The sequence below is a fragment of the Anguilla rostrata genome, chromosome 16 (assembly GCF_018555375.3).
Source record: "Anguilla rostrata isolate EN2019 chromosome 16, ASM1855537v3, whole genome shotgun sequence".
In the NCBI taxonomy this organism is placed as follows: Eukaryota; Metazoa; Chordata; class Actinopteri; order Anguilliformes; family Anguillidae; genus Anguilla; species Anguilla rostrata.
Window position 1 is genome coordinate 27,270,454 of NC_057948.1, and position 19,022 is coordinate 27,289,475.

Below are 19,022 nucleotides of genomic sequence, written 5' to 3' on the forward strand. Positions count from 1 at the left end.
ACTCAATGAAAATAAGACAGGAATTTGCCAGCCAGTATGAAACACCCCCAAAGAATATGACAAAAGGTAACTGGCAAAGGTATGTCCTATTGGATGTTCCTTTGTCATTTATATCAGGGAATAAGCTTTCTGCCTTTCCGATGATGCTGCCTTGACTCGTCTACGGTTTTTTTCTCTGGCTTTGAAAATGTTTTCTCTGCAGTTCTGTACTTGACTTTGCTTTTTTGGAAGAGACACTGACTCTCGATTACAGAGACCCTCAGGATTACTGCTAGTACTATACTCAAACATAAACTGGCATGAACATGACGTTGTCACATCTGCTTCTCCTACACCATGTAAGGAATCCTGGGTATTTTTATCAGCGTTTCTAAAATCCTGTTCTTACACGCATACGTGGCAAACCCTTAATCTGACTTATTCTGTGATGCTGAGCAAGTCTGAGCATATATCGCTGTCTGTGTACGGCTCTGTCCAGACCCCAGTGTTGGGAGAGCTGTTATAAAGGGCTGAGTAGAGTGGTATTCCTGCCCCATTTAAAAGGGCAGTGTGCTTAAAAACTCTGGAGGGATGGGCCTTTACTGGCCGGCTCCTGCATGTGTGAAGAACGGCTTTGGATTCTTCCTTCAGAGTTAGCATGCTTCCTTTAGAGTTAGCTTGCTTCCTTCAGAGTTAGCATGCTTCCTTCAGAGTTAGCATGCTTCCTTCAGAGTTAGCATGCTTCCTTTAGAGTTAGCTTGCTTCCTTCAGAGTTAGCTTGCTTCCTTTAGAGTTAGCTTGCTTCCTTCAGAGTTAGCATGATTCCTTTACAGTTAGCATGCTTCCTTCAGAGTTAGCATGCTTCCTGTAGAGTGCTGCAGTGCCCCCGAGAATGACTCAACTCAGGAATAGGCTCTGCATTCTGAACCAGATTAGCAGTGTAATTATCGTATTTCTCATTGCCTTGTCTCTGCTGGCAGACGTTTGTTTTCCGTGTTTGCAGTGTATCTGCATCTCAGAGAGGCGTAGTGGCCATTGATTCAGCCTGCTGCCTGCCACTGTTGCTGTTTTAACCCATCCCACTGCAGTCAAAAGCATTCAACGGTTCTGCGCAGGCAGTGGAAAGTCCTCAGCTGCTAGCAATCACTGTTTTTTGTTGAGTAAAACAGCTTTTACTATCTTAAGATGTGGCATTTCTCACAGAAAATACTTTTTTCTTTCTGATCATTTTTGGTAACGGGTACAATCTACAAAATTGGTCTTTGCTTTGCCTCATGGAACCATGTTGCTATGGCAAAGGATAACTGGGGGAGCTGAAATTGGTGTGTGGCTTTTGGATCTTTAAATGGGCTCAAAACCTGAGGTTTTTAAGCCTTACATTCCACATCCGTGTGTGGCCAAAGTTCAAACTGACAGGAAAATATTGTCATGAGTCTCCTATGCATCACAGTATTCAGAGTCCGCTGAGACATTTTACTGAACGAGCTAACTGGGTTGGAGGCAGTGATGGGGCCACACACTGCCCTTCTGTAGCCTGGCTCTGTAGCTGCTGTATGGTTGGTGGACTCGGGCATGTTCTGCTGTTTAATCTCCTTTTGCACAAACTTGAAACTCCAGAGTATTGCTGGCTGCTTCGATGCTGTTGGCATTATTAGCATTTTCTCACAAGCTTGCAACTGCAGTGATTTCCAGTCCTGGTTTGTGAATATTTTCCATTGAACGCTCCTGATGTGGTTTCTGCTGCTCCCCCTGCGTCCCCCGCCGAGGTGTATTATCTTTCCTGGCTGTGAGGAGTCCATTATTTACCGAGCTGGGCGTAATACCGAGTTCCATTAGATTGCGTCAGCGAGATTTATGGCCGAACCCTCCCGCGGAGCCGCGGTCAGAGCGGCGGGTTCCGGCAGATTGGGCGCGGGCACCTGCAGCATGCTGGGAGAAACCCGCAGTGACGCTGCGCCGCGAGCGGAGGACGCGGCCGCGGTGCCGCTGAGCCTCCCCGCGCATCGCCACGGCGTGACTGCTGCATTCTTCTCTGCGGAGTCAGACCCTTCCTCTGGTTAATCTGTGGCTCGTCGTTAACAGGGTTGACTAAGCTCTTTAGCGAGTCCTGGTTACCGGTGCAAAGGAAGCACGTGCTGGTGAACTGGGTTTGGCTTTCTCATCTCCTGGAGGCCAGAGCAGCTCAATCATTCATTTCAGATCTTTCATTAAGGGTGGTAATTGGTGAGGAGAATTTCACATCTGCTGTTGTTTATCTCCATACATCTGGGGATGTGACTTGGTGTAAGGCTACGGGGCTAGCCTGGCGTCCAAAATGGCAGGACTGAAAGGCCGCTTAGACAAGCTCAGGTGGGAAAGAGGAAGGCTCATTAAAGAGCTGCTGGGGGGGGGGAGGTGAAGGGGTGTGGTCACGTGGAACGCCACCGTCGCTTCAGACCAGCGCCCCGGCCGCTTCTTCGATTTAGCGAGGAGCGCTGGCGCTCGTCAAAACGCGCTCCGTCGTTTCTGCTTCACGACTCCTGCAAATGAAGCCTGGTAATCGTGACCTTCGTTCAGCGGCGAATCATTTTCAATCACGCGTTAATCATGAATATCAAGGCCACTGGCCTTGGCTCTGCCCTGTAGCGGAGAGAACGAGGCGACGCAATTTATAAACGCTGAGGAAGCAGGACCGAGCAGCCGCAGCGTCTAGACGTAGCCTACGCCGTCACATTTCACCTGAGCGGTGCTAACTCCTGCTGTAAATCAGGCCGTCCTCCCTCCCTCCCTCCCTCCCTCCCTTCCTCCTGTCGGATGCTCCGCCCTCATTGTCTTTCTTTGTCCGTCTGACCAGTGTAGCGTTCTCTTTCTTCTCCGTTGTATGTGTCTCATGTCTTTCTCACTGCTTGGTGTGAATTGGTCCTCATCACTCTGTGAGGTGTCCTCCCTCCCTCCTGTGGCTACTCCTGAGACACGCCCCTCTGACTTGGAAATGGTCTCAGTCCATGCTCTGCGTATATTATTGTAATATATTGGAAAGTAATGGCTCTGTGATTTCTCTACATGTTGGGCTGTGCAGTTATTCTGTAGGCATGCTGTAGAGCTCTTAGGCTGTTGCTGTAATGAATGTAGCACACAGCAGTTGGCATGCTGGAGCGTGTTTGATCTCTGGGATTATGAAAGGGGGAAGTGGAATGGGGAAGCTGATCCACACCCGTCAGACTGACAGTGGCCGGTGTCCTCAGAGTTGGCCTCACACACACACGCACACACACACACACTCTCTCACATACACACAAACACACACGCACACACACACACACACACACACTCTCTCACATACACACACACATGCACACACACGCACGCACACACACTCTCACATACACACACACACCAACACGCACGCACACACACTCTCACATACACACACACACAAACACACAAGCACGCACACACACTCTCTCACATACACACACACACACACACACACACACACACACACACACACACACACTCTCTCACATACACACACACACCACACGCACAGCTTAGCGACCGGGAAAGTTTTACTCCTCCAGGTTTCCTCCTTTCCTGTACACCCCATTGAAGCTGTATTTAGACCGTCTCCAGTCGGTTGCTATGCACTGCATTACGTTAGCGATGCTGCTCTTGCGTAGCGCGCGGGCTGTGGCAGGGGTACGTAGCGGTGCCTTTAAGTGTCCGCTGAAGCACGGCGGGTCTCAATCTGGTTAATGTGCGTCCAGCTCGTTTTGGGCAGGGGGAAGGGCTAGGCTCAGAGAGCTGTGGTGCAGCTAGCGCTCTGCGACTTACTCTATGGTAGGGGGAGCGGCGGCTGAACCGGAATCGGGCGGCTGCTTTCATGTGCACATTTCATTCAAACGGAGGCTTAACGCAGTCGTCTGTTTGTCATTACCGTTTAAAATCCAGAAATGACAGGGCCCTGTCATATCTATTTCCAGAGACGCGTAGAACTTTCCATCCTTTTTCCTGCTTTGGCAGTGTGTGCGTTCCGTGTACGCTAGGCGAATAAAGCATGCCGAATTGGCTTCGGCTATGGATATTAACGGCTTAAAAGTCCACAGCCCCGAAATCCCCTGGGTTAGACGGCGGGGACAGTGATGTGCACGGCATGATCCTCCTTTGACACGAGCAATTCCAAAAATGTTTTTCAACCTTTCTGTTTGTTGTCAGTTCCGAAGCCAACTGTGGGGGATGTTTTCGTCTTCTGAAAAGCTTTTGTCCCCGGTTTGAAGAAGGCTAAAGTGCAGTTTGATTGCTCTTCCTCAAACGGGACCTGAAGCACGGGGAGCTTAGTGGTTATCCTTAAATTCGCCAGTCGGCCGTTCCCCCTTCACCACAACAATGGGCTGATTGCTTTAGGGCATTCGTCCTGAGCTCTGTTAGTTTGCGTTCCTCGTTGTTTACTGCACATTTCAGCAAAGACTCCGCTGCTATTTCTGACCAACAGTCTAGAATGCGTATTTCTTCCAGTACTGAACATTTTAATTTTACATGTCTGGGGAATGTCTGGCTGCTGTCTTGGCTGAACTCAGAAGTGAAGAATTCTTAGCTCGTTCGCATAAGAGGAATAAAATGTATTGAATCTGCCATTTTCAAATGAATGCACTTTGAAAATATAGATGGAAGTATATTACGGCAAGTTTTTAGAAATTTTATTTGCAGCTTTATTGTGTAGTGAAAACATGTGGGAATTAAAAACGCTGCATGCCTTTAACCCCGTGAGGAATGTGAGCAGCCGGAGCAGCTGGAGCAGCCGGAGCAGCCGGAGCAGCCGGAGCATGCCGGAGCATGCCTGCGCAGGATGATGTATCGCGATGCTCTGAGATTCAATTACTGCGCGTGCTGTGTGGATCTGTGCCTGCTGCGGGGATCCAGTGGGGGAGGAGGGGCTTAATGCGATTTCCTCCCCTCCGGGTCGCTGGGTTCAGCCCTGGGTTCAGTGAGGCCCGGGCTGGGGGGCTGCGGAGCGTTAGGAGGGGGTTTCTGAGTGCTCTCTGCGCTCCCCCTGAGGGCTGCGCTACTGAGCGCTGCCGGGGCTGGTCTGGAGGACACGACGCGTAGCGGTGGCGGACAGGCGCTCGTCCTCGTCCGTCGCCCGACGTCCGGGTGTGGCGGCCGTCCCGCCGCTCTCTCTCCCGCTCTCCCGCGCGCGCTAACGAAGCGGCTACAGAAACGAGCGAAGCCGCCTTCCGTCCGGCGCGCAGTCGCGCTCGCGCCCGTCTCCAGGGAGACGCTGACCGCCCCGCGTTCCGCAGGGCCCCGCCTCCGGCGCTCGGTCCGAGCGGCTCTCCCCCACCCACCCCCCCGCTCGCTCCCAGGTGGGCTGGCGTGCGCCCGTCGCCATGGCGACCGCGCCGCAGCGGAGGGGCGGTCTCCGGCTCGGGACGTGAGGGGGAATGCGATGAGCCGGATCTGCTGTGTACCTGCCTGCGGAGAGGAGCTCCCCGAGCCTGGGGTGGATAATCTAATAAGCCCTCCATCTCATGCACGTCCACCTGTGACCACGTCTCCATGAAGAGAGCTGGGAGCAGTCATGCGCTTGTGTCTCTACCGAGCACGGCTTTAGAAATAATATTTTTCTTTCTCAGAACTCCTTAACATGTGAATAATGTGGAATGGGAGGGCCAGTGGGAACAGGGTTTTTAATGCACAGGGGTTAACTGAGGATGGGGGTGGGAATAGAGCTTCTGAAAGCTTGGTGGGTCAGTTAGGATTATGAATGTCTGCTGGATAAATGATTTTTGAATGCATGTTGGATAAATGAGGATATTGATAAGACCGGGATAAGAGTGTCTGCCAAATGGCAGCAACGTAATATAATGTGTTGATAGAATCAATGTTTCTGAATGTGTGCGTGGTGAATTAGGGTAATGGTGGGGGTGAGGCATATCCCGATCCAGAAACCCCATTCAGAAACGCACAGAATGCATTGCACTTTTTTCGCAGTTGGGCTGTGGTGCTCAGACAGTGTCTTCATTTGTCCTGCAAATCCCATTTTACCACAGCAGAGAAAATATGAGCATTTATGAAACAAGTCACACTTTCCCGTGATAATAAAAACAAACTAGAAATACACGTCTTGCTCCATAACTGCATGCTGGGTTTGTCTAATCTTCTAGTTCCAAAGGGAATGAAGAGAAAACAATGGTAATGTTTTGCATGCATTACCGGACGTATTGACAGATGGGTGATGAACAGACTAGAAGCCGTTTAGATTGAGCTGGGTTGTGAGAAGTGTGCTTTGTCTCGCCCCCCACTGAGGCCGTGTCTTTTACGGCGTGGCAGGGGCCGTCTCTGGCTGGCTTTGAACCCGCAGCTCGCCCCGCGAGTCCTTCCAGCGCTTTTTCGGTTAGCAGCTTTCAGGTTCTCTGTAATCGAGGCAGGATCAGAGCGCTTCGTATCGGCGAAGCCCTGCTGTGGCAGGGGGCTGCAGGGTGGGTCCGCTGCAGAGACACTGACAGACAAACACAAAGCACAGACACACAGGCACGTACAGTATGTGCAGGAAGCTAGACAAACGCATACAAATGCGCATTATCATGCGCACAAGCACACACATACAAAACATGTATGCACGCACGCTCACACGCACATACAAAACACACACACACTGTCAGAGCGACTGAGAAATGTGCCAGCTTAGTCACGCCGATATGTCTGTATCACAATCAAAATTCAGATCGGCAGGGGTTAGGGTTAGCAACTTAGAAGGCAGTAGTGTTTTTCTGTCCACTTATCTACAGCTGAGTCGTGTTTAGAACCGTCCATATCCAGCGCAAATGTAATTTGTGGGAGGGAATGCATGTAAAGGAGACTATAATTGTAGCTAGCTTGCTTTGCAAGCAAGGCAGCAGCCCAGTATTGTTTTTTTAATGACTTTTAGCAGTGAGCACAGAAATGTTTGAGGTTGGTAGGGATTTGACTGAGCTGTCTGATCCCTCAGTACCTGCAGTGTCTGGTACAGCTGGAGCCTGCACTAGTGTTTCTCAGACAGAATCTGTCATAAATGTCTTTGTATACGGGGCTAATCATTTGAAACATAGGCTGGCATTGTTTCTAAAATACAGCTTTGAAAAGAAAAGATCTGAATGCTACCCTCCATGATTAATGATGCCAGTGTAAAAACCACCGGTTTGGTACTTTGAAAGCGGTCTCTCCGACTAATTATTTGAGTTGGACAGTCTGTCGGCTTTACCTCTGTGCTTTGAAAGCACTGTGTTTGCAGTGCCAGTATTCATTAGGCTAGAAACACAGCTTTTTCAGACGTTTACTGTTTGATAAACTCCTGATTTAATTCCTGGCCACTTATGTTTTTCTGTCTAAATGGACACTTTGTTGGTTGATCTGATATTTTATTGGTTGCTCCTAGCGATGGGAGGTGTGTTTGTCAGAGAATGTGCTTGGAACAGGGGTTACTGAAACACGAAGGTTTTCATGGTGGTTGATGAGAACGGCGATGGTGGAAAAAGGACTGTGTTATGTGAGAATGAGTACGTGGATGGCTGGAATGGACATTTTTCTCTGTTTTAGTTTAGCGAGGAGTGATGTGGTCAAGATCAGCTCGGGTTTGGAGGCCTGGGGGTGGGTTGTTCTGGGAAAAAGAGACGATGATGATGACAAAGAGTATTTTTGAGATGACGGAAACCTGTGTGCGGTTCGGCGTTCTCGGCTAGGAGTGCTTCTCACCGATGACACATGGGTAGAAGCAGCCTTTGGCCCGGTGTAGCAGGGTTGGGTTGTGTCAGCATTCCCAGCCCCACACACACACACACACACACACACACACACACACACCCCTACGCTGGTGTATCAGGCTCATTTAGCTCTAACGGCTCCTCAGCTCTGGAGCGAGTACAGCTCATGCTTTTCACCGCAGGGGGTCTTTGCTGACACACTGAACGTCGCAGTGCCTCACACAGAGCCTCACACAGTGCTTCACTGAGTGCTTCACACAGAGCCTCACACAGAGCTTCACACAGAGCCTCACACAGTGCCTCACACAGTGCTTCACACAGAGCTTCACACAGTGCCTCACACAGTGCTTCACTCAGCGCTTCAGTCTCTTTCGAACCCGCTGGCCGCACACTGGTCTGAGTCCCCTCCCTGCAGAAACCCTGGAGGACGGGTCCACCGCGTGCCCCCTCCCCCAGGCGCTGAGCGCTGAAGCCCTGGCCGCCGTGGCCCCCCCCCCGGGGCCGCGCGGTCACATGCTCTGGTGTGGGAGGGGGCATGAATGGCCCTCTGTTGTCTGGCCCCCGCCGGGGTTTCCAGGGCCCGAGCGCTCCGCCTGGGATTTTCCAGCGACCCTGACCAGCGCGGGGCGGGGGAAAGAACCTTCCGGCAGTCTCTCGCCACGGGCAGCACCGCACCTCAGACCTGACAGCCACGCCACACGGCTGCTCAGCTGATCCTTTCGCTAATGCAGAAACTCAGATATGACTCAGTGTCGAGAGCGGTGATAAGATTTCTTGGTTGCCTTGCAGGCAGTTTACTGTAGCAGTGATTAGAGGAGGAAATGTACAGTACAAATGTACTTTCTCCAGGCAGTGGCTGAACTTCATACACAAGGTAATGACTGCTGTAGACAATGGTGTTCCTCTCTCCTTCTCTTTCTCTCTATCTCTCTCTCTCTCTTTACCCCCGCCTATCTCTGCTGTTCTCTTTATCCAAGTTGATGCTTTATTTGGCATTGTGTCTCTTTGGTTCTATTGCCAAGCCTTTACAGTAACTCCAGAGGAGGGCCATGTTTAGGCCCACCTGCAGGATGCGAGAGGGGGCCTTGGCTCTTTTAGAGGTGCACTCTTCCTCCTGCCCTGTCTGACCTGCCAAAAGCAGCACTGCGCAGCGCCACTCTTTAATACGGCCGCGCCGGACCCCGCCCGCCCGCCGCCTCTGAAGCTGAAAGGCTCGGGTCTGTGAAACGAAGCCGCTCTGAAAGCAGCGGCCGCCGTGGCGGGTGAAGGAGAGGCGAGTTACGCACGCCCCCCTCCCTCCCTGTGCTTTTGAAACCCCGCAGGAAAGGGCTGAGTAGAGCTTCAAACGCGCGCAGATTGTCTTGGCGGGATGGCGTTCTGAGGGGGTGTTTGAAGCGGCGGGCGCTAGCACGTGGCGCGCGTCACGCTCCCCTTCCCGAAACCAGCCTGTCAGCGCCGCGCCTCAGACAGACCGGTCCTGCTTATGTCAGCCTATCAGCTGCACAGGAGGGTCTGTGGGGTACAGGGACACCGGGGGGTCGGTAGGGTACAGGGACACCTGGGGGTTTGTGGTGTACAGGGGCGTGTGGGGTTTGTGGGGTACAGGGGGGGAGGGTTGCGGGTAAGGGACACAGGGGTCTGTCTGGGGGTACAGGGACACCTGGGGGTTGGGGTACAGGGAGATGGGGAGGGGTCGTGGGTCAGGGGACAGGGAGGGGGTTTGCGGGTACAGGGACACATGGGGGTTTGCGGGGTATAGGGACACAGGGGTGTCTGTGGGGTACAGGGACACATGGGGGTCTGGGGTACAGGGAGATGGGGAGGGGTCTGCGGGGTACAGGATGACGGGGTGTCTGTGGGGTACAGGGGGACAGGGTTGGGGGTCTGCGGGGTACAGGAGGACGGGGGGCGTCTGCGGGGTGCGGGGAACAGAAAGGGCTCCCTTTGAAAGGTTTCTGCAGATGGAAGGCGAGTTTATGGGAGGCTGTGATTTACGCTGCAGTTATTCACACCACCCCAGCCTCCTCCCTGCTTTTCCTCAATGGCCCTCTCTTTATCTCTGCCTGCAGCTACCGCTCTTCCCTCTCTCCCCTTTCTCCTGCACCGCTTCCCACCCCTCCATTCCGCACCTCCCTCCCTCCCTCCTGCAGCTGCACGTCCGGGGGGAGGGGCAGCCCCAGATTTCAGGACACTGAAGAGAGAGGCAGAGAGACAGAGTGCCACAGCAGGGGGTTAGTGGCTAAATATAGAGCGGTTTTAGTGAGGTGATGTCATTGGCCTGCTCAGAGGTGTGGTTGTACCGGATCTCTGGCCAGGGTTTACTGCCAGTTCACAGTTAACGAGAAAGAAAACGCTGTTTGGGTGACACTAGATCAGATTCTGCTGATCGCATCAGGGCTCTGTCTGGCAGAATAAAACGCACACGTTCTGTTGCTGTTGGTCAGAATACAGTGTGGGTACAGATAATTTTGAGTTTTTGGCAGAAGCTCCCCGATGACCATAATTTCAAACGTATTTTGGAAAACGCTGATTGCTCTGATGAGACAGATGGCGGGAACGTAATCACATCTATCGGTAGCTCTTCCTGAAAAGAAAACTAGAAAAAAAAAAATGTATTTTGAATTAAGGCCGTTTTTTTTTCTGTCTCTCTCAGGGCCCAGAGTGCTCCAGTGCCGGCTGAGCTATTTTATGAGTGAGTGCTAATGTGCTTTTCCCTGGCTTGTTTAGTCGGTGTCAGTTATTGGTGTCTGAACATGGCAGTATTATGGTGTGTTTCTGCCTTGTGTTTTACTGCATCTGCAGTGCACGGATAGAGAAAGCTGGAAAATTAGTTTGACTGCAGTGCAGTTAGCAGAAATGTTTGCAATATCAGTAGAAACCTGTAAAAAGTGCTTACATTCTTGCTGGTGGTAATAATAGATGGTAGATGCCTGTGAGCATTGGGAATCAACCAAAAAAAGCTTAACCCTTTGAGTGCATACAGGTCTCCATTTAACCCCTGGGAAACTCTTTTTCTGATGGTGAAAGTCGCTGATATAGATCAATCAGATGATCAATTTGTGTATTTCAGCTTTCTTTTCTTAGCTCTAGGAGGCTCTGGTGGTTTCAAGCATGTCCTTCCATCCACTGACACTATACTCTACTGGTCATTTTCACAATCATATCCTTCCATCCACTGACACTGTATTGTACTGGTCATTTTCCGAATCAGTTTGGAATCCTTTGGTGTCAGTTGAAGTGGAACAAGACTTAATGTTAAGAATATGAAGCGCACCATCTGGTTAGTCTATAATATCTGTGCTGAAATACCGTACAGATGTGGGTTACGAAGCCACAGATGAATGGAAATCCAGACTTCAGAGCAGATCTCAGTGTCTGTTGAAATGGGTGACCTCAGTATTGAATTCCATGGATAACCTCCACGTTTTCTTTAAATAACAAGTACGGAATCAGCTGTGCTGCCAGGTTGCCATGGTAACTGGTGATATGGATTTCTCTGATGAAATGTAAAATGGCAGTGAAATAAAGCGCTTTTGAAGTGGTGGTGAACGTTAACACTGATGTACTTCGCGTTGGTTGCAGTGGGCTCATGTCTTCTTAATGTGCATTGTATCATGAAAGATGGGTGCACACGTTGGCCTGTTTTTGAATGTAAAACGGATAAGGCTTTTGAAATAAATTTCCTGCTGGCTGTGTGCTATTTACATTGTCGCAATGAAACAGCGAGGTTTATGATTAGCTAGAATGGGGATTATAATAAAAACGACCTACAGCAACTCATTTCAAGTCAAGTGGCCTAATGTGCTTTTAGAGAATGTCTGAAGTTCATCCACTTTGGACTGGTTCTGTTTTTACTTGTGTGTTGTTGTCTTGTTGATAGGGGTGTTCTGGCATTATAATAACCGGTATACGTGGAACAGCTATCCAGTCTAACCAGTGGCCTGACTGTCATTTAATTTGCTCTGTGGCATTTCAAAGATCTGTGAAGTGCAGCCCAAACTGAACACATTTAAGATTACACTAAACCACACTGAATTCTGTGCATTTACTGGATGCGTGCAGACTTCCTGCTGGGATGATCATGACTGGAATTGTTTGTATTTGTCCGTTGGACCTGCGAAGCTCTGGCGTTACTCAGCGCTGTCACCCGGGCGGGACAGGGCCGGTGCGGGGGGCGCTCTGAGGGGTCCCAGTGAAGCGGGGCGCGGGCAGGTCTGATAGGTCAGAGGGGTCAGGGCAGTGGACGAGCTCATCTCTGTGCCCAGCGAAGGCGCTCCTTACGCTATCAAACAGAGATGCAGTTTAACCTGCCTGCACTCGCAGGGCTAACGTTGCGTCACTCTCTGCTTTAGTAACCTGCCTGCGCTCGCAGGGCTAACGTTGCGTCACTCTCTGCTTTAGTAACCCGCCTGCACTCGCAGGGCTAACGTTGCGTCACTCTCTGCTTTAGTAACCCGCCTGCACTCGCAGGGCTAACGTTGCGTCACTCTCTGCTTTAGTAACCTGCCTGCACTCGCAGGGCTAACGTTGCGTCACTCTCTGCTTTAGTAACCTGCCTGCACTCGCAGGGCTAACGTTGCGTCACTCTCTGCTTTAGTAACCCGCCTGCACTCGCAGGGCTAACGTTGCGTCACTCTCTGCTTTAGTAACCCGCCTGCACTCGCAAGGCTAACATTGCGTCACTCTCTGCTTTAGTAACCTGCCTGCACTCGCAGGGCTAACGTTGCGTCATTCTGCGCTTTAGTAACTTTCAGTTTCAGAAGTGTTCAGATCGCTTTAGTAACCAGGCATGCTGAGGCAAGCGTTGGTCACTTCGCTAGTGTCATGCGGTGCTAGTTGTTCATGATGCTTTGTCTTCATGATGCTGGTGTTCATGATGCTGGTGTTCATGTCCTCGTGTTATGATGCTGGTGCAGGTGCTCGTAGTGATGCTGGTGTTCTATGCTGCTGGTGTTCATTGATGCTGTGTTCATGATGCTGGTGTTCATGGTGCTGGTGTTCATGATGCTGGTGTTCATGATGCTGGTGTTCATGATGCTGGTGTTCATGGTGCTGGTGTTCATGATGCTGGTGTTCATGGTGCTGGTGTTCATGATGCTGGTGTTCATGATGCTGGTGTTCATGATGCTGGTGTTCATGGTGCTGGTGTTCATGATGCTGGTGTTCATGGTGCTGGTGTTCATGATGCTGGTGTTCATGATGCTGGTGTCCTTGTCTGTGGCGCTCGAGCGGTGTGGAAGCAGGGGCTTGCTGTGTTTCTGCGGCAGGAGCTCTGTAGCCTAGCCTCCCTGGCGCTCAGGCTGTTTGTTCATGTGTTTCTGGTGGTGCGCGGGATCAGCAGCGGAGATCAGCGCCGTCTCCCCTCAGGCCTTTTGGCCGTTTGGTCAGACGCGGGCGTGGCGCTGTAACGAGCTCCAGGCCGGACCGTCTGCAGCGTGGGGGCGGGGCTGTCGGGTCATTCCGCGGTCACCGTGGGAACGGCGGGGTCTACACAGAGCGCCATGCCGCCCGCGGGCTGGGACGGAAAGTCACAGGTGCAGCCGCTCAGCCGGAGAACGTCATTGGCTCAAGGAGACTGACTGCGCCCTTTGACCTTTCAGAACGGAGGCACGCTTTTTAAAGCCGGACGGGCCCCTGTGTGTGACTGATCTCAGGGTGCCAGACGCCGTGCTTCTGTGCCCTGCTGCCCCGGTGGGCTGCCCTGGCTCCAGCGGGTTATAGGCTCTCCAGCGGGTTACAGGCTCTCCAGCGGGTTACAGGCTCTCCAGCGGGTTACAGGCTCTCCAGCGGGTTACAGGCTCTCCAGCGGGTTACAGGCTCTCCGGCGGTTTGCAGGCGCTCCCGCAGACAGCAGGCAGGCGTGCGTGTTGGGTAATAACCTGGGTGGGGATGGAGAGAGAGCAGCTGCTCTCAGGGCAGGTACTGACTTGGTCCTCCTCGCAAGAGTGCCACCCTCAGCCGGTGACCCCGCCTGTACCAGATTCCACCACCACAACCCGGGGGGGGGGGGGTCATTACAGCTGTAACCCATGTTCCAGGAAGCTGGCAGGGCTTCCATTCCTCTTTCCTTCCCTGGCTCCTGCGCCAGCCAATCAAACAAGCCTCGCATTTCTTAAGCAAGATTTTGTTGTTTCTCATAGCAGTTAGTGTTTGCATGTGATGTGCACTGAGATTCGCCAGCGAGAGCTTGTGCTTTTAGAGGGCTGGGTTTCTGAATGGCACAGTTTCACTGTGACCATGGCTCCTTATGGGCTGTCCTTAGTTAAGCCTGCTTTTAATCTCAAACGGTGTTTAAACTGCTTGCCCAAACAGTGTGAGGCACTTTTGTCTCTTCTGGTTTAATTCCAGTGGAATGGCAAATTTGTGTACCATGCCACTGTTTACGTTGATGGCCCCACCCGAATGTGCCTACGGTACAATACCAGTCCAGACAGGAAAATGGGCGTGTTTGTGCGAGTGCTGGGTTAATAGGGTTTGGACTGTGGCACAGAGGCGCTTGGGGTTCATACCCCAAACACCCAAATGTGTTGGGTTCTGGATATACAACCTCCCCAGACATTCCCATGTCACCCCCCTGCTCACTGACCTCCACTGGCTGCCTGTTATGGCTCGCATCAAATTTAAGTCCTTGGTGCTTGCATACCAGGCAGCTAAGGGGTCAGCACCAGGGTACATTCAGAGGATCATCAGACCCTACACACCAGCCAGACCTCTCCGTTCTGCCACCTCTGGACGCTTGGCACCTCCCCCTCTTCGCGTCTGCACTTCCCGCTCCCGTCTGCTGTCTGTCCTGGCCCCTCGCTGGTGGAATGACCTCCCCGTGATGGTCAGAACAGCAGAGAATCTCACCACTTTCAAACGCAGACTGAAGACTCATCTCTTCAGGCTGCACCTCTCCCCACCCCTCCCTAGCCTATAGTTCAGCTCATTGTACCTAGCTAGGATAATTTGATTATGTTAGTGTATCTGGTAGGATTGTTTTTGTATGATTAGGTGTGATTCCAGTGCTAGTTTGTACTTTGTACTTGGTAGGATTCTTGCTGCTGAACAAGCTTACTCTACAGGGTTGGAGTCCTGATCGATGTGGTCACTTCTGGCACTACGATCCTTACTTCACTCTAGTGTTTCTTTTGCGCCTCTACATCTTGAAACCTATGCACTTGTTGTACGTCGCTCTGGATAAGAGCGTCTGCTAAATGCCTATAATGTAATGTAATGTAATATACCCTGTTTGGTTTGGGCCAGTGGGGTAAGAACTGGGGTTCATACCGGTCCGGGTGCGGCTGTGTCTGTGAGGCTCCGCTCCGATGTTGGGCTTGACTCTCGAGCACGGCACCGTTGGGTGGAGGATCTTCAAACTGTCAGAGGTGTCGTCAGGCGCAGCTGCGCCGCTAATGTCTGTAGCCAGTCATTTGGAACGGTGGTTTAATGCGCTCTTCCCTTGTCTTGGGCATTTGGGCTACCCTGGAAAGCATGGTAGTTAGGTTTACAGCCCTTTCATCAGCCCGCTTCCTTTTCGGAGGTCTCCTGGCCCTGCCTCCCAGGATGCGACGCCTTTCACACCCTTATTGCCCCTCTCCAGAGCGGGACCCCCCCCCCGCCCCGCCTCCTCAGGAAATCCGTAATTGACGTGTTGCTACGGGAGACCGGGTTCCTGCTATAACAAAACAAACGGTGTCTGTAAGGAAGCGGCATAAAGCTGAATTAAATGGGAGGTGAGGAGCTGGTGCCGGCGGTAGTGTCACATGAAGCTGAGAGTCCTGCTGTGTGTGTGTGTGTGTGTGTGTGTTTGTGCGTGCGTGTGTGTGTGTGTGCATGTGCGTGCGCGTGCGTGGGTGTGTGTGTCTGTGTGTGTCTGTGTGTTTGTGTTTGTGCGTGTGTCTGTGTGGTCAATCTAGCTCTCCCAGGGACACCTGCTGAGTGGCTTGCGTAGGTTGCCAGGCAACCTGTCCCTCCGTTCATTAGGCCTTGGATTGGGCTTGAGCAGGACGAGCGCAGGAGGACCGTGCAGAATGACAGAGACCCCAGCCCCCCGATCTCCCCTCCTAACCATTCATTTCCCCTGAAAAATGACCTTTCACCAGGGGACAAGTAATTAAGAGCCAGGGAGAGGAGGAGGAGGTGACAGGGAGAGACACAGGCACAGGGAGGGAGCGAGGGAGGAGGAGATGGAGAGACAGAGAGACTGAGAATAAGAGGGAGAGAGAGAGGACAGAAAAAGAGAGACAGGTGGAGGGAGAGGGAATCAGAGAGAGAGAGAGAGAAGGAGAGAGAGCGCCTGCCTTTCTGGTTGTGTGCAGGGAGAGCAGTGTGTCATGGCGGAGTGCTCTGATCACACAGGCAGAGCTAAAAGCAGCAGAGCAGCTCCAGCGACAGACAGAGTGGGGGGGGGGGGGGTGCGGTGACGGTAGCTGGAATGAAAAGCCTTTGTGTGGTTAATAACAGTCCTGGCACGCAGCCAAGGACTCAGAGTGTGGGATTAGCCCGAACAATCAGGACCGCAGGATCAAAACAAGGAGGCAGGAACAGCGAGGTCACACAACTACCATCTGCGCTGCCGCAGTGAGGGGGAGGGGAGAGGGCCGGGGGGATGGGCCGGGGGGAGGGGAGAGAGCCGGGGGGAGGAGAGAGAGCCGGGGGAGGGCGGGGGGGGGGGGGGGGGGGATGGGCGGGACCGGCCCAGCACGGCCTCACCGGCTCCACAGCCAACAATGAGGGGGGGGGCAGCGACGCCACTAGCTGAGCGCACTGGTCTAACGGACCAACTGCCTGACTGCACTCATACACTGCTGCTGGGGACGGAGCGTCGCGATTGGCTGCTGCAGTGTGTGCAGTCACGCGCACGTACATACTCTCACACACACACAAACGCACACACTCACACACACACGCACACACACACACACACACACACACACACTCACACACACACACACACACACACAGGCAGTTTGCTCCATTCGGCCTGCCTCTGCTCCTCTTTCCCCTGGTCGCCTCTGCAGGGCTCTGCTGGAGTCCCTTTGTCTGGTCTCATGCTGAAAAGCTGCTGCTTCACAATGGCTGGCCCTCAGATTGAAATGTGATCGAGACTTTGCTCTCTCTTTACACCTTCTATTCTCTCTCTCTATCTCTCTCTCTCTTCTTCTGGCCTCTCCTCTCTCTGTCTCTCTCCTCTCTCCCTCCTCCCCCCTCCGTTTGTTGTGGAGAAAGGAGGACTTGGCCGTCTGCTTGCAGGTCCACTTTTCCCGTGTGCGTTTCCTGTCTTCATTCTGTCTCCCGGGGGAAAGCTCCTCTGGGAAAGTTCCAGCTTTAACGCAGGAAATTTCCCCATTTCTAAGCCAACATATTTTGTAACTCGCCTTTTGGAGCCAAGCACTTGAGTTGTTTGGAGTCTGCATTTAGGTCTGCTTTGCTAAACACTTTCCAGGCTTCTGTGGTGATTTTGTCCAACTTTGCTTTTTCCCCCCTCTGTACTGGTGTGTTTGTGTTTGTGTGCGTGCCTGTGTGTGTCTGTGTGTGTACGTGCACGTACATGTGTGTTTGATTGTGCGTGTACTGTTTGTTTGCGTGTGCGTGTATACATTGGGATTGATGCAGATTACTGGTTGAGCTGTGGGCTTGCTGCTCTGTGTGCTTTGTTTTGTCAGCTGAACGCATTGTAACAGTCCCAGACCCAGAGTGGGCCTCTGGTTGCGAAACATTCCTCAAGTTGTTTAGGTCAGTCTGGAGGGCCTTCAAGGACAGCCAATAGCAGCCATCCATCATCTCTGGCCTCTGGAAGCTGACGCACTGACCTCATTTACCATAGAGTTTCCGCGCTGGAGCGTCAGGGCGGGTGGAAAGCAGTTGCACATGTGGTAATTATTTTGCTGTTGTAATTAGCCGGAGCTCTGCGTTGGGGCCTGGCTCTCACGGTAAACCCTGCACCGCGCTCAGAAGGCCGTCCCGCGGCACGCTGTCCCGGAGCTGGAGCGCTGACAGGCGGCTCCCTCTCACCAAATCCTTCATCGGCTGGAGCCGTGCGGGCGGACGCAGACGTGCAGTCACAGGCCGGTGGAAACTCTGCTGCTCCCAGCTCCAGAGAGGCTGCCTGTGGGAGGAAGTCAGCCCCCCTCCCAGAGCGAGGCCTCCTGGGGTCCCGCCTGCTGCCTCTGGCTCCCTGCACCCCGCCCCCCGCACCCCGCCCGCCCGCCCATCCGTCTGCGCTCCACCTCTCTGCTCTCTCTCTCCCCATCTCCCTCACCTCTGTATGTCTTCCCATCTCCCTCACTTCTCTCCCTCCCCTCACGTCCCTCACCTCTCTCTCTCTCTCTCTCCCCATCTCCCTCACCTCTCTGTGTCTTCCCATCTCTCTCACCGCTCTCCCTCCCCCCACCTCCCTCACCTCTCTCCCTCCCTTCTCATCTCCCTCACCTCTCTCTCTCTCTCTCCCCATCTCCCTCACCTCTCTGTGTCTTCCCATCTCCTCACCTCTCCTCTCCCACTCCTCACCTCTCTCCCTCCTTCTCATCTCCCTCACCTCTCTGTCTCTCTCTCTCTCTCCCTCACCCCTCTCCCTCCCTCTCTCCCCCCCCCCAGTTCTCTCACCACGCAACACCACACACACACACACGGAGGAGCTCTGCAGATAAGCAGCTCCTCTCCTCTCATCACATGACTCCAGATGTGGCTCCAGGAATCTGGCCTGTCGCAGTCTGAAGCCTGTCTTCACTTGGAGACGGTTTACGCTCCTCCTCCATGCCCTAGCAGCACCTCCTCTGTGCTCCAGGAGCACCTCCTCTGTGCTCCAGGAGCTCCTCCTCTGTGCTCCAGGAGCTCCTCCTCTGTGCTCCAGGAGCTCCTCCTCTGCTCATGCAGGCCGGAGACAGTTTATGCTCCTCCTCTGCGCTGGTGCAGGCGGGAGGCTTACTCCTGCGCGGCGGTGGGGGCGGCGGCGGCGGCGGGGGCGGGGCTGTTTAACGTGCCGCGCGCGGACGGCCGGCTTTGATTTATGTCGGCGTCCCGCTCGGCGCGGGCGCTATTTAAAGCAGTCCTCCTCCTCCTGAGCGCCACACTCAGCAGTTTGCGTTTCGTCAGCAGCGCGGGTAATGGGGGAGAGGGTGCGAGTGCGCTGCATTCAAAATGTAGCCCTTGTGCATTTAGCTGTGAGTCAGTGCAGATAATTGGGGAAAAAATATCACCTCAGCATCATGAAGACAAAAGGCCTGTCAGGTAGCTGACTTTAAAAAAGTATTTTGTTTTTAGCAGAAACGAGGGGAGGATTTGCCCTGTTTGTGTGCTGATGCTAACAAATGTTAACATTCAGTTTCTTGTTTTTGTGAATGT

At 52.9% G+C, this 19,022-nt stretch overlaps 1 protein-coding gene across 2 annotated transcripts in view; it reads left to right on the forward strand.

The window, feature by feature from the left end:
* Positions 1–19,022, forward strand: part of LOC135241802 (ankyrin repeat domain-containing protein 11-like) — a 113,188-nt gene that overhangs the window by 39,381 nt on the left and 54,785 nt on the right. The window contains exon 3 of one of the 2 annotated variants that reach the window (XM_064312494.1): positions 10,351–10,389. The exons of the other annotated variant lie outside the window; for it this stretch is intronic. The gene's annotated coding sequence lies outside the window, so the exon portion shown is untranslated. The remainder of the gene's footprint in view (positions 1–10,350; positions 10,390–19,022) is intronic. 2 annotated transcript variants of the gene reach the window in all.